We start from the raw sequence: 11,160 nt of genomic DNA, 5'->3' as shown, positions 1-11,160 counted from the left end.
TTATTTCTTCTTATAAGAGAAAAATTAGGTGAAAGGAATGGGGGAATTAGAGAAAAGGCAAGAAAATGGTACTAAGAAACGACTGTCTTTTCTGGCTTTGCTTCCTAAACTTTTTTACTGTGGTCTCCTCTTCTCTTGGAGAGAAAGCAAAATGCTGTTGGGGCAAAAACAAAAAAATGGAGTGAGGTGACAGAGGGGTTTCCTGGGTGCATGACGTGCAGGATTTCTCATCCCGAGTCCCTGATTCAGCTTTCATTACGCACATTGCCCAGCGTGCTTGCATATTCCCGGTTTGCCATTCGAAACACTTGGGAAGAGAACCTGCCTCCCTATGACACCTGTGTGGGACACACGTGCTGAGGTCTGCGGCGCCTGGGCACCAGCCTCGTGGTGCTGTGGCTTTCGGAGGCTGAGGGTATATTTGTAGACCCTCAAATGGTAGAGATCTGGGCATATATTTGTTGCTCGTTAAATACAGTTCTCTTTCGAAGAACTGAAATATACTTTTTATTAGTTATCTTCTCATTTTGAGTCATGCCATCTTTAAGTCGTGCTACTTCAAATGAGTGGTGAAAGCAGTTCTCATTATAAGAATTGCAGGCTCCTTCTCCTCTCCCCCCAGCTTTATGAAGGTATAATTGACAAGTAAAAATTGTATATATTTAAAGTATACAATGCGATGTTTTGACAGATGTATGCATTGTGAAATGATTACTGTAATCAAGCTCATTAACATATACCTCACCTCACATGGTTGTGTGTGTGTGTGTGTGTGTGTGTGTGTGTTGAGAACATTTAAGATTTACTCTGTTACAGTCCAACTCATAAAAGCAGAGAGTAGAACAGTGGTTGCCGGGGGTGGGGGAGTGGGGAAAAGTGGGAGGTGGGGAGATGTTGGTCTGAGAGTATAAAGTTTCATTTACGCAGGATGAATAGTTCTGGGGCTCTATGTGCAGCTCGATGACTACTGTTAAAAATACCCTATTGTATACTTAACATTTGCTTAGAGAGTAGCCCTTAACTGTTGTCACTGCAGGCTCCGTTTTATTTCAGCTTTGCCACTGTCTGCAAGTGTGGCCTTGAGCCCGGGGTCTGCTCTGTACTTTGTCTCCTCCTTCTTATTTGTAAAGCGGCTTAAAGATGCCATGAGGTGGTCTGTAACTGCAAAGTCATGGTACCCTCCCCAGAGGGCTTTGGGTCAGAGGGTTCGCTCGTTGTCAATCAGACACACAGAGTAAGCCTCCCAAGTCACACAAAAAATTACTACTTCTGAGAGACACCGTGGTCGGTCAAGGACAGGCTTCCATTCGAATCCATGTCTGCCACTTGCTGTGTGACCTTGGGTGAGTTAAGTGTCAGTGTGAGGGTTTCATATGATATGTTTGCAGAGGGTAATAGATACAGCATACAATAAATAGCAGCTCTTATTATTATCACTGTACCACTGCTATGTTGGTAGCAATATTTATGTTTGGGGTAAGCAGAGAGATTGCCTGTGTCCTCTGGATGCCATTCAGGGTTAAACTTGCCCTTTCAGTAACAGTGACAGCTCTGTCCACATGTGACCTTTCGGGGCTACATTTTGACAACTGCTTAATTACCCAGAGAGCTGGGGAAAAAAAAAAAAAAGTCAGCTATAGGTCCTGATGCATTATTGATGTTGGCCCTTCCAGCAGCATTGGGAGGTCCTCGTCTGCCAAGAACAGGAGAGGTAGTCTCCCTCTCTTGTCCCCTGGAAGGAGGCCAGGGTGGAAAGCTGCTCCAAAATGTACTTCCCTTCAAAGGTGAAAAGCAGGAGTCACATCTGGTGGTCCCTGCGGGTTATTTCCACGCAGCCACGCCTCCGCACCGCTTCGCCCCTGCACCATTTCGCGGGTGATGAAAGGCAGGCAGGCGCCGCGCGCGCGCTCGGCTGGAGTGAGGTCACAGCCACCCCGGCGGTGCAAAGAGGGATTTTCCTCCAGCGACGTCACGGAGCCTCGGGGGCGCTATCAATTGTGCCCGTGAAACCGCCTTCTGACCGGGATATTGACTTGGCATTTGGCGCGATGATTAGCAGCAGCTGGGACCAATGGGGCCTCCTCGCCGCTGCGGGGGCTCCAGCCGCCTGGGCAGACTCAGCGACAAGAAAAGCGTGGCCCGAATGTTTGCAAATACCAGGTGAGACGGGCTCAGCCAGCGGCACGAAAGGACACGGCGCCGGCTGCTGCCAAGATGCCGAGAATAATTCCTTCTCATGGGCTTTTGAAGAACAAACTCCCATAAGCTCAAATTTAAGCACCTGCTTAATTGGTTTAAAAAAAAGGAGCAAGAAAAGCCCAGTCCCTACATTTTCGAATGTCTTTTGAAATATCCCGCAACTTTTTCAGGAAGTTTCCTTTCCTTCCTCCCCTGTCCCCCTTTTAATGTTTTAAATGGTTTATGAGGATGCACTTACTAGTCCTGGGCTAAATGGTACCCGTGGGAGGTAGGCTATGGCTGAAATTCTAATCACATTTATAATAAATTGAATGACGTGAGTCTCCCTGCTAATATTTTGACACAAACACATTTTCCTTTGATGAGAATATTGTTTCTAAAAGCTGCGGTTTTCCAATGAAGCTCAGAGGTTACCAGTAGTAAATGACCACTAAATCCTTGACCCAGGTTGACTTTGAAAGGGTCATGCGTTGAAATTTCCTCTTTGACCAGCTGATTCCAGTACTTCGAGAGAGACAGATAAATCCTTTAACGCATGATGGCTAGGAAAAGTGGTCGGAAGGCCCTGGTCATAGTCACATGTTTAGGAATTGCTTGGAATTGATCTGGCAGAAACGGGTGGTTTCTGATAGATTGAATCATATATAGAATGGGAATATGTGGGTAATTATTACTCTGATAGTTAAAATGCAAACCTCTAGGGCAGTGAGACTGGTTTTTGTACAGGGTGCAGAGGGTGCTTCTATCCTGTGCTCTGGATGGTGAGGTGGGGACCAATTTTCACAAATATTCTTTGAGCTCGGGTGGGGGAGGGGAAGTATTAAATGAAAACTTTCTTATTTAGGGACTAATTGATTCAGAAGGCTCTGTTTGATTTGCCCATAGTGAAAGCAGAATAGCCTCTAATACGATCTTAATTGACTTGATTGGAGCTATTTTCAAGGACTCAGCACTCTTTCCTTTCAATGCTTTGGTTAAAATCCTCCAGTGCTTCTAAAGCCCACTGAGGAGAATAATTTTCATTTTTTTTCATTTGCATTTAGTCCTGGCAATGGGGATGCCACATAACTACTGTATATGTGTGAGAGACCACTGGTTCCATGGTGGTTTGGCATCCCATAAGTACTTTTAGAGTCTCTTGCTAAGATTTGCTTTGCATGCTAATTACTTTTAATTTGTGTCCCTAAGTTTTCATTCCTCTCCATTAAATCAAATCTCACTCCCTGCTTATAGGAGTCTGTTTATATCTCAGGGGTAAAAATATTAGCATATATGAACTTCTGATGGGTCTGTCAGTCTGTACATGTGAAGGATTATGGGGCGAATCAAGGCATCTTCAGGGTTTTTTTTTTTTTTTTATTAGCACGGATCTGTCAAAAGCATGTGGGCGGAAGGTATTCATGGAAGCTTTATTCTTTTTTTCTCCTGGGTCTTAAAAATCCTTTTGCATCTAAGAATCACAGGGGCTAGAGTGGACCATTTAGATGTCCCCAAGGACAATTTAGAAAATACTGTCAGTGGTAGTTAATATCCCTCATTCCCCTTGTGTGCTGAGTCACACAAAAAGTAACCTTTCACTTCTCTGGAGGGTGCAGGGACCAAGGTGCAGCCGCCAGATGATGGAAAGTTAACCCTTTATGCACCAAAAGGTAACCTAGGCGATGCCATGTTGTCTTTCCCTGAATAACCGCCTTTTAGCTTTTGGTCTAGTTGAAGATTCATTTGTTTCCATGTCTCAGATTTGCTCTCTGAATATAGTTTATGTGGCAGGAATCACCTTGGACCATAAATAAAATAAAATTTACGGTTCTCAGAGAATCTCAGTTGATCATTAGCCCATTGGTCTGTCATACACTGGGGTGGAGCGGGGGACAGTGATGGAAAAGACATTTGTGATCTCTGCCCTCCAGGACATTAGTCTAGTGGATCCTATAGTAACACTATCAATAGGGAAATCAGTTCATCGTCACTGCTGAGTTAGTTCAGTATTGTCACTTGTGGATTTTGGATGCTGGAGCTCATGGGCCTAGACTCTCGCCTCAGTTTAGGTCAGGTTTTGAGACCATTTCACATCTCTGATTAAGTCAGGGAACATTCTTGCTCCTTTCCAACCATTCTTCACATAGCAAGCAGGGTAATCTTTTATAAACATATATGTCTTCTCTTGAAATCTCTCCACGATTTCCCATTGCACTTAAAACGAAGGCCAGACCTTAAATGTCCCCTCAAGGCTCCATACGGCCCCCACCTGCCTGCCTCCTGCGCCTCATCTCAGCCCACTCCTTCCTTTGCCGCCTCACTGCAGCCACAACTTACCTCCTTCCAATCCCTTGACCACATCGAGCTCCTTCGGGCCCCAGAATCCTTACACATGCTGTTGCTTCTTGTCAGAAAATGGTTTCCTCCTATTTGTTACCTGGACAGCTCCTTTTCTTCCTTCAGGTCTTGACTCAGATGTCACCTGCTCATGGAGGTGGTCCCTAGGTGGATGAAAGATGGCTATGAAATCTGTGTCACTTCCTCCCTCACCTTGGGAGGTGGCGTTTCTTTCTCCCGCTCCTGTGATTGCTGTAACCAACAAAGGCGGCAGAAGCGATGCTGTGCCAGTTCTGGACCTGGCCTTTGAGAGGACTGGCAGCTTCTCCCTCTTCTCTCTTAGAACACTCGCTCTTGCGATCTAGCTGCCATCTCAGGAAGTCCAAGCTAGCCACATGGAGGGACCATCTGGAGAGAGCCAGGGAGAGGTGCGAGGGCTCCGGGCATCTGAATGAAACCATATTGGATATTCTAGCCCTGGTGGTCATCTGATTGCAGCTGCACGACAGACTCTCAAACAAGGTCGGCAGAAGAACTGCCTGGCCGACCCACAGAACCATGAGCAATAAAAGTGATTGCTGTTGTTCTGAGCCACTAACTTTGGGGGGATGGTTTATTACAGAACAATAGTTGGCTGAAATGCCAACCTATTTGTAAACGGCTCTCACTCTTGTTCTCTGCACTGGACTCTGCTTTTCACTTTACAGCGATGCATTTGTTGGTTTATAATCGGTTTAGGATTGTTTCCCCAGTTAGACTGGCGCTCTGTGGCGCAGGCACTGGATTTTTTATTGATCACTGCACTCTACTGTGTGCACATATGAATGCCTGGCACACAGTAAGTACTCAGCCAATGTTTGTTGAATGAGTGAATGAGTTGAAAAGGTTCTAGTATTTATTCGTTTGGGAAAGTTCTCCTCACCCCCATAACAGAGACAAAAATCTGCAAATCTTCATTTCTGGTGGCAGTTCAAAAACCATTTTTGAAAAAAAAAAAAGTTTAGTCTCTATAAATTGTACTTGTTAAATCACAATTCTACTCTGCCATCTACTGCACACCCACCCAATGGATTCTAATGATTCCCTGTCGGCAGGAGCATAAAAAGACTGAGCTTTCGCATGGCGGCCAGGCCCACCTCAGTCTGCAGACCCGGCCTTTGCCATGGCCCTGTTTTTGACTCCCTTACACACACCCCACCATCGTTGCTATTGGACCACGAGGCACATTTCTACTTTCCTGTGGTCACTAGTAAGTAAGCTAGTCTTACTTACTTCCCTAGCGACCCTTTCCTTCAGGAAGTCTTTGCCAATGGCCTGTGCGTTTAGTGGATGTTCCTCCTTCTTATCTATGAACCAAATCCTTGGGTGAAAGCGGGGGTCAGTCTCGAGACCCGGGAAGGAAATTCAGGGAAAATAGAGCACTGAGCCCAGAGTCTGGGACGTGGCTTCTGGTCCCAACTCTGCCACGGTCAGGTTTGGGGGCTTGTTTGTGCTGCTCCTTCCTATCAGTATAATTAGGAATTTGGGCAAAAGATTGCTCAGGTCTCTTTCAGGTTTTCTGCATTCGAATTCACTTTACAGCGATAGGATGAACAACCTGCTGATTGATGTGCATTTGGGCCAGAATTTGGCTGACTGTAACATCAGCAATTTTGCATGAACAAAAATTTTAATTTCATTAGTACAGTCAAGTGAATTCTGCTGGGTTGGCAGTGAGTTCTGAGAGGCAGAGTGACCCCCACGGGGGCCAGGAGTCAGGAGGCCTTGCGCTGTCATGCTGCCTGGCTACTGGCTGGACGGTGGACCAGGCCAGAGGGAGGCTGGTGGACCTCTCGGACCTCATCCACTTTGTTTCTAAACTGGGGGTAATAATAATATGTATTTCACTCACTTCGGGGTTGTTTTGAGGGAATAATGTGTGTAATATGGCATGCTTTGATAGGTCATTATCAAAAAGCTATTGAAACATAATTATTAATGTACCTGTTTATCAAAATAATAAAGCCTCCTTGTATTTACCTTGGGTGCTCTGCCCATTCCAAGTTTCCTGTATCATTTTCCAGTTTCCTTCATTTCTTCTTGGATGGATAAGATGGCAGATGAACTACTAGTAACAACAGCACCCGACATTTAAGGCACTGGCTGTACATTTTTTTTAAAACTCTTTACAACAATCCTCTAAGAGAAGGGTTGTATTAGTCATGATTCTTTTAGTTGTCAGTGATGGAAATCTGATTCAGGCTGATTTAAGTGAAAAAAAAAAATGAAGTTATCTGACCCATATCCTTGGGTCAGATAACTTGAAAGTCCGTGGGTGACTCTGGCTTCAGGCAAGGCCAGATCAAGGGCTTAACGACCCTTTCACATGTTTTTCTTTGTCTTTCTCATTCTTCTCTCTGCTTTTCTCTGTGTCACGTCATTTTTCTGGTACGCTGCCTCCACGTGGTACAAAGATAATCCCAGGGCCAACATAACCAACCTCAGGCCTTACAGCTTGTTATCGCAGATAAAAGAGAAATAGACCTTCTCTTTCTTTCTCAGTGGCCCCATCAGCTCTCCCATAAGGGAGCAGGACTGGATCTGCTTTAGTTCCGTGTTACCCTCAGACCAATCACTTTGTTCAGAGATGTGGAGTGGGTGGCTCTGATTGGCCAACCTGGGTTTCTACGTCTGTTACCGTCAAATCTAGACTCAGGTTTTCCTATAGCTTTTTGGGGCCCACGAAAAGCTTGATTCGCCCAGGCCAAGGTGTGGGCTTCAAATCAGGGTCTGTGAGAGCTGGTAAGGAATCCAGAGGTCATTGAGTCCAACCCAGCCATGGCTGGAGGAGAAAAGTGGCTTGTTTTAGGTCACATGTGATTCGGTGCCACTCCAAGTCCTTTCCTTTGGCTGTGCCACCTCCCTTGGAAGGATCACATGAGCTCCTCCTGTCAGAGCAATAGAAGGACACTGCCAGAGAGAGGGGCAGAACCTGTGGTCACACGCAGACCACCCCTGAGCAGGGCCTTCATCCTGTCGCTTCTCCCATCTCTACTCCTGCCTCTCTGGGCCACTCTCTGGGTAGTTGAGGTGTTGGCTTCTCAGAGCCCCATTTCAGATAGGGCTGAGATCAGGGGTCCCCTGGGTTTAGCCAGTCCATTGCTTCTTCCTGCACCTCTTTTTCATAGTGGAGGTAGTTTCCGGGACAGAGCGTGGGCAGGAAGGAGGGACTGCTGAGCCCAGTGGTGAGACTGCCAATGTCCCAAATGCTTCTTCAAAATTTCCCCCTCATCTTGACAGTGCCAGTGCCAAGGTGCGAAGAGTGTGCCAAGGGCACTGGCTGGCTTCACGAAGGCCAAAGCAAGCGGTCATACTCTCGTAGCTGGAAGATGGGAGCTTGTGGGGTACAATACTGGGCTTTTTCTGATTTGGTCTCTTTGTCCGATTCTCCTCTCTTTGTACCCCGAGGAGCTCATTTGCATGTGGTAGCTGGATTCTTCTTACGGCCCTGGTTATCCTTAGTCCCTTGGTCATCACACACTCCTGTGGCGGGTTCCCAGGGAACTGACCTAAGCGTACGACGCATATCCAGGGCAGCGAGTACCCTCCACGTGTGACTATGCTTCCCTCTCCTTAGAGCCACCTATGGCTCTCTGTCGTCTGCAGGAGAGAGCCCAAGCATCATTCATGACCACGAGGATCTGGCTGACCCTTCCAGCATTTGCTCTTGCTCTTCCTGGTCATACACTTCTGCTGTGGATCACTGGACCTCCTACCCCTTCTCATGCTTCTGTGCTACTTTTCACATAGTATCCTCTTTCTGGAACCACTTGCCTCCACTCACTTTCAAGGAAGTAACTTCTATTCATCCGCCTTCAAGATTCAGTTCAAATATCACCCCCACTATTTAGCCTTCCTGATTTTCCCACAGTAATAGGGACCCCTTCATCTGTGCTCCTGCGGTCCCACCCTCTGCGTCATATAAGTACTAATTATCTCTATATGCCTGCAGAGGTGGCGTCACAAAGGGAAAAGCTTTGTGCTCTGGTCTGACTCTGCCACTGAGCCCAAAGAACCACTAAGTGTCTTAGGATTCCTCTCAGCGTAGAGGTCTTTGCAAAAGTGATCTGATCTTGGGAGCTTCTTCTGTATTTACTCGTAAATAGGCATAATGAACTATTCCCAAATGTTTGGTTGAGGATGCAGTGAATCAGCTTGCTATGTGCTTAGCAGGGTGCATGGCACTGGTAGTTCTCAATGACTGGTAAGCGTAGTGACATCTTAGAGGCAAAAGGGAACGGAGGGGTCATTCTCATGCCTACAAGAGCCTGATTCCTGTTCACTTATCAGATAGTCATCCAGCTTCTCCTTGAACTCTGCCAGGACTCTGAATGCTGATGGTGCAGAAGTTGGCTAGTACTTAGGCTAAGTTACTGCATATCTACTTGGGGGTCTATTTCAAACTGGCAGTCATGCGTGCGCGCGTGCGTGTGTGCATGTCTCTATATATTTAGTGATGTTTGACCACATGAGATTTCCTAAAAAGTCTAACTCAAAAAGCTGATTTAAGAAATCGCAATGGAAATTATTAACCTCCAAAGCAAAGCTGCGAGTGGCTTGCATTTTTTTAGACCTTTCGTTTCTGCCTGGATTCGCATCTGTTTTTTGCTTGCCTCTGCGAGGAGCTCCAGCAGGAACTGTGGCTGCAACTATGTCACGTTGCTGCAACTATGAAGCATATCCTTCCTATGATAGATGACAGAACCTGAGTGACATAACAGTATGGTACATCTACAAGTAGTGATATTTAGTTGGCAGAGAGAAGGCAAACTTTTCAAACTCACGTGGTTTAGAAGGACTCCTGGATTAGGAGCAAAGAATCCTAAGACACTGTGGTTCTTTGGGCTCAATTCTCATCTGTGAAGTGGGAGCGTTGATCACTCAGGGATGGGACTAGAGCAGCTGTCTTTAGTTTTGAAATCTGAGGTATGTTTGGAGTCCCTTTACGATGTTATTTGAAATAAAATATTTCTGTTGCTTAAAAAATTCTTAAACTTTTAAACAAGGGTATCTTGCAGGTCCTTCTAGCTCCCCAAACTATTATGGCTGTAAAATAAAGCTAAGTTATATTCTTATCAACTTTTTAATACATGTTTAGTTTGTAGAAAATTTTCTAAAATGAAACAAAATCACGTTTCAGAAACTTTTTTAAAGATTATTTTTTGTACTCCCTTTCTGATTAGCTTAATTGCAGTGAAAGGCTATTCCTTTCCCTTTTCTTCCCAAATTTTCTCTTCTCCTACTTAACCAGAATCCTGGTAACACTAGGAAAAATTCATAGGAAGATGAATATCGTCCTTTGTCATTCCCTTCTATCCTGTCATCCAGGCTGGTCCTCGGAGAAAGCATGACATAGTTCAAGTATGTATTCGGGAACAAGCATCTCTTTTTTTTGGCAATTTTTTTTTCTCCAGGTCTCTCCAGGTGGCCTCATAGAATCATAAAGGTGGAACAGATCTAAGAAATCCTTTTGCCTAAATTCTTCATTTTAAAGATGTGGAAAATGGGACTCTGTGAGGCGGACGATTTGCATTGGAGAAGCTGTAACTCCAGCTCTGGTCTTTTCTAGTTCAGTTCTCTTTCTAATGGATCTAGATAACCTCCGGGCACTTCAGTTTTCTTATTGTAAAATGGGATGATAATAATATTTGCCTCACAGAGTTGTTGCTAGTAATACGTGAGTGTAGAGCCCTTAGAACACTGCTTGAACCATAGAAAGTTTCTCACATATGGATGCTATTATCGTCATTACTACACTTCCATATTCTGACAGCAGGCTGCCCAAGGTACACGATCTGATGGAAAGCCCTTTTGGGGACCATGCTTCTGTCTTGTATCCCCAAAACAAATTGTTGAAATAACCTGTTCTTTTAACATCCCATTCCCCCAGGCGACTGTTCCCTGCTGGGTGAAATTGGGTGGGCAATTGGTTTTATTCAGATAAATGAATTTCACGTTAATATGTTGGCTGCTTCATGCTGTACTTGCCTGATAGAAACGCTATGTAACTCATTGAAAATGAATGTGCTTCCAGAAAACCTTTAAGGATTGACTTTAATGAAGGTGATTCAGATTGTGTGGCAGGTGAATGTGCAAGTGCTTTTTGAAATCGAACAGGCCTGTCACCTCACCTCGAGGCAGGTACCCTCTGTATTGGAATGTACAGCTGTGCCATCCTCATCACCCTCACTTCAGTTTCTGGAAAGTCTATGGCACCTATGAAATGGGTGAGCATTTAGTATTTAGACACTATTATTTTATTTCTTCATCAAGGTCACATGAATGGAACTTGCCTGATGAAAAATTAGTTCTTACTTTTAATTTTATTCTACTTTTGAGAAGCAGGAAAATATATCTGATGGTTAGGAAAAGCAAGCTGGGATTGCCGCTGAGAGACCCATTACCCGCCAGTGAGGAACACTACCGCTGTGGGGGAAGCTGCACCCTGATTCTCAGGAGCCCTGAGTCTCAGGTTTGAAATGACTCCTTGGAGGGGATGGCGGCTTCATCTGGAAGGGAGTGTGACCACCAGGAGCTCTGCGATGTCAGGGCTGCAGTCAGCTTGAGCTTAGGTCTTTTCTTTTCCTGTCTTTGGTCCTGCTGTTC

Source organism: Pteropus vampyrus, unplaced genomic scaffold (assembly GCF_000151845.1).
Source record: "Pteropus vampyrus isolate Shadow unplaced genomic scaffold, Pvam_2.0 Scaffold75, whole genome shotgun sequence".
Taxonomy (NCBI): Eukaryota; Metazoa; Chordata; class Mammalia; order Chiroptera; family Pteropodidae; genus Pteropus; species Pteropus vampyrus.
The sequence above is the reverse complement of the archived record's forward strand: the minus strand, read 5'-3'. Positions refer to the sequence as shown.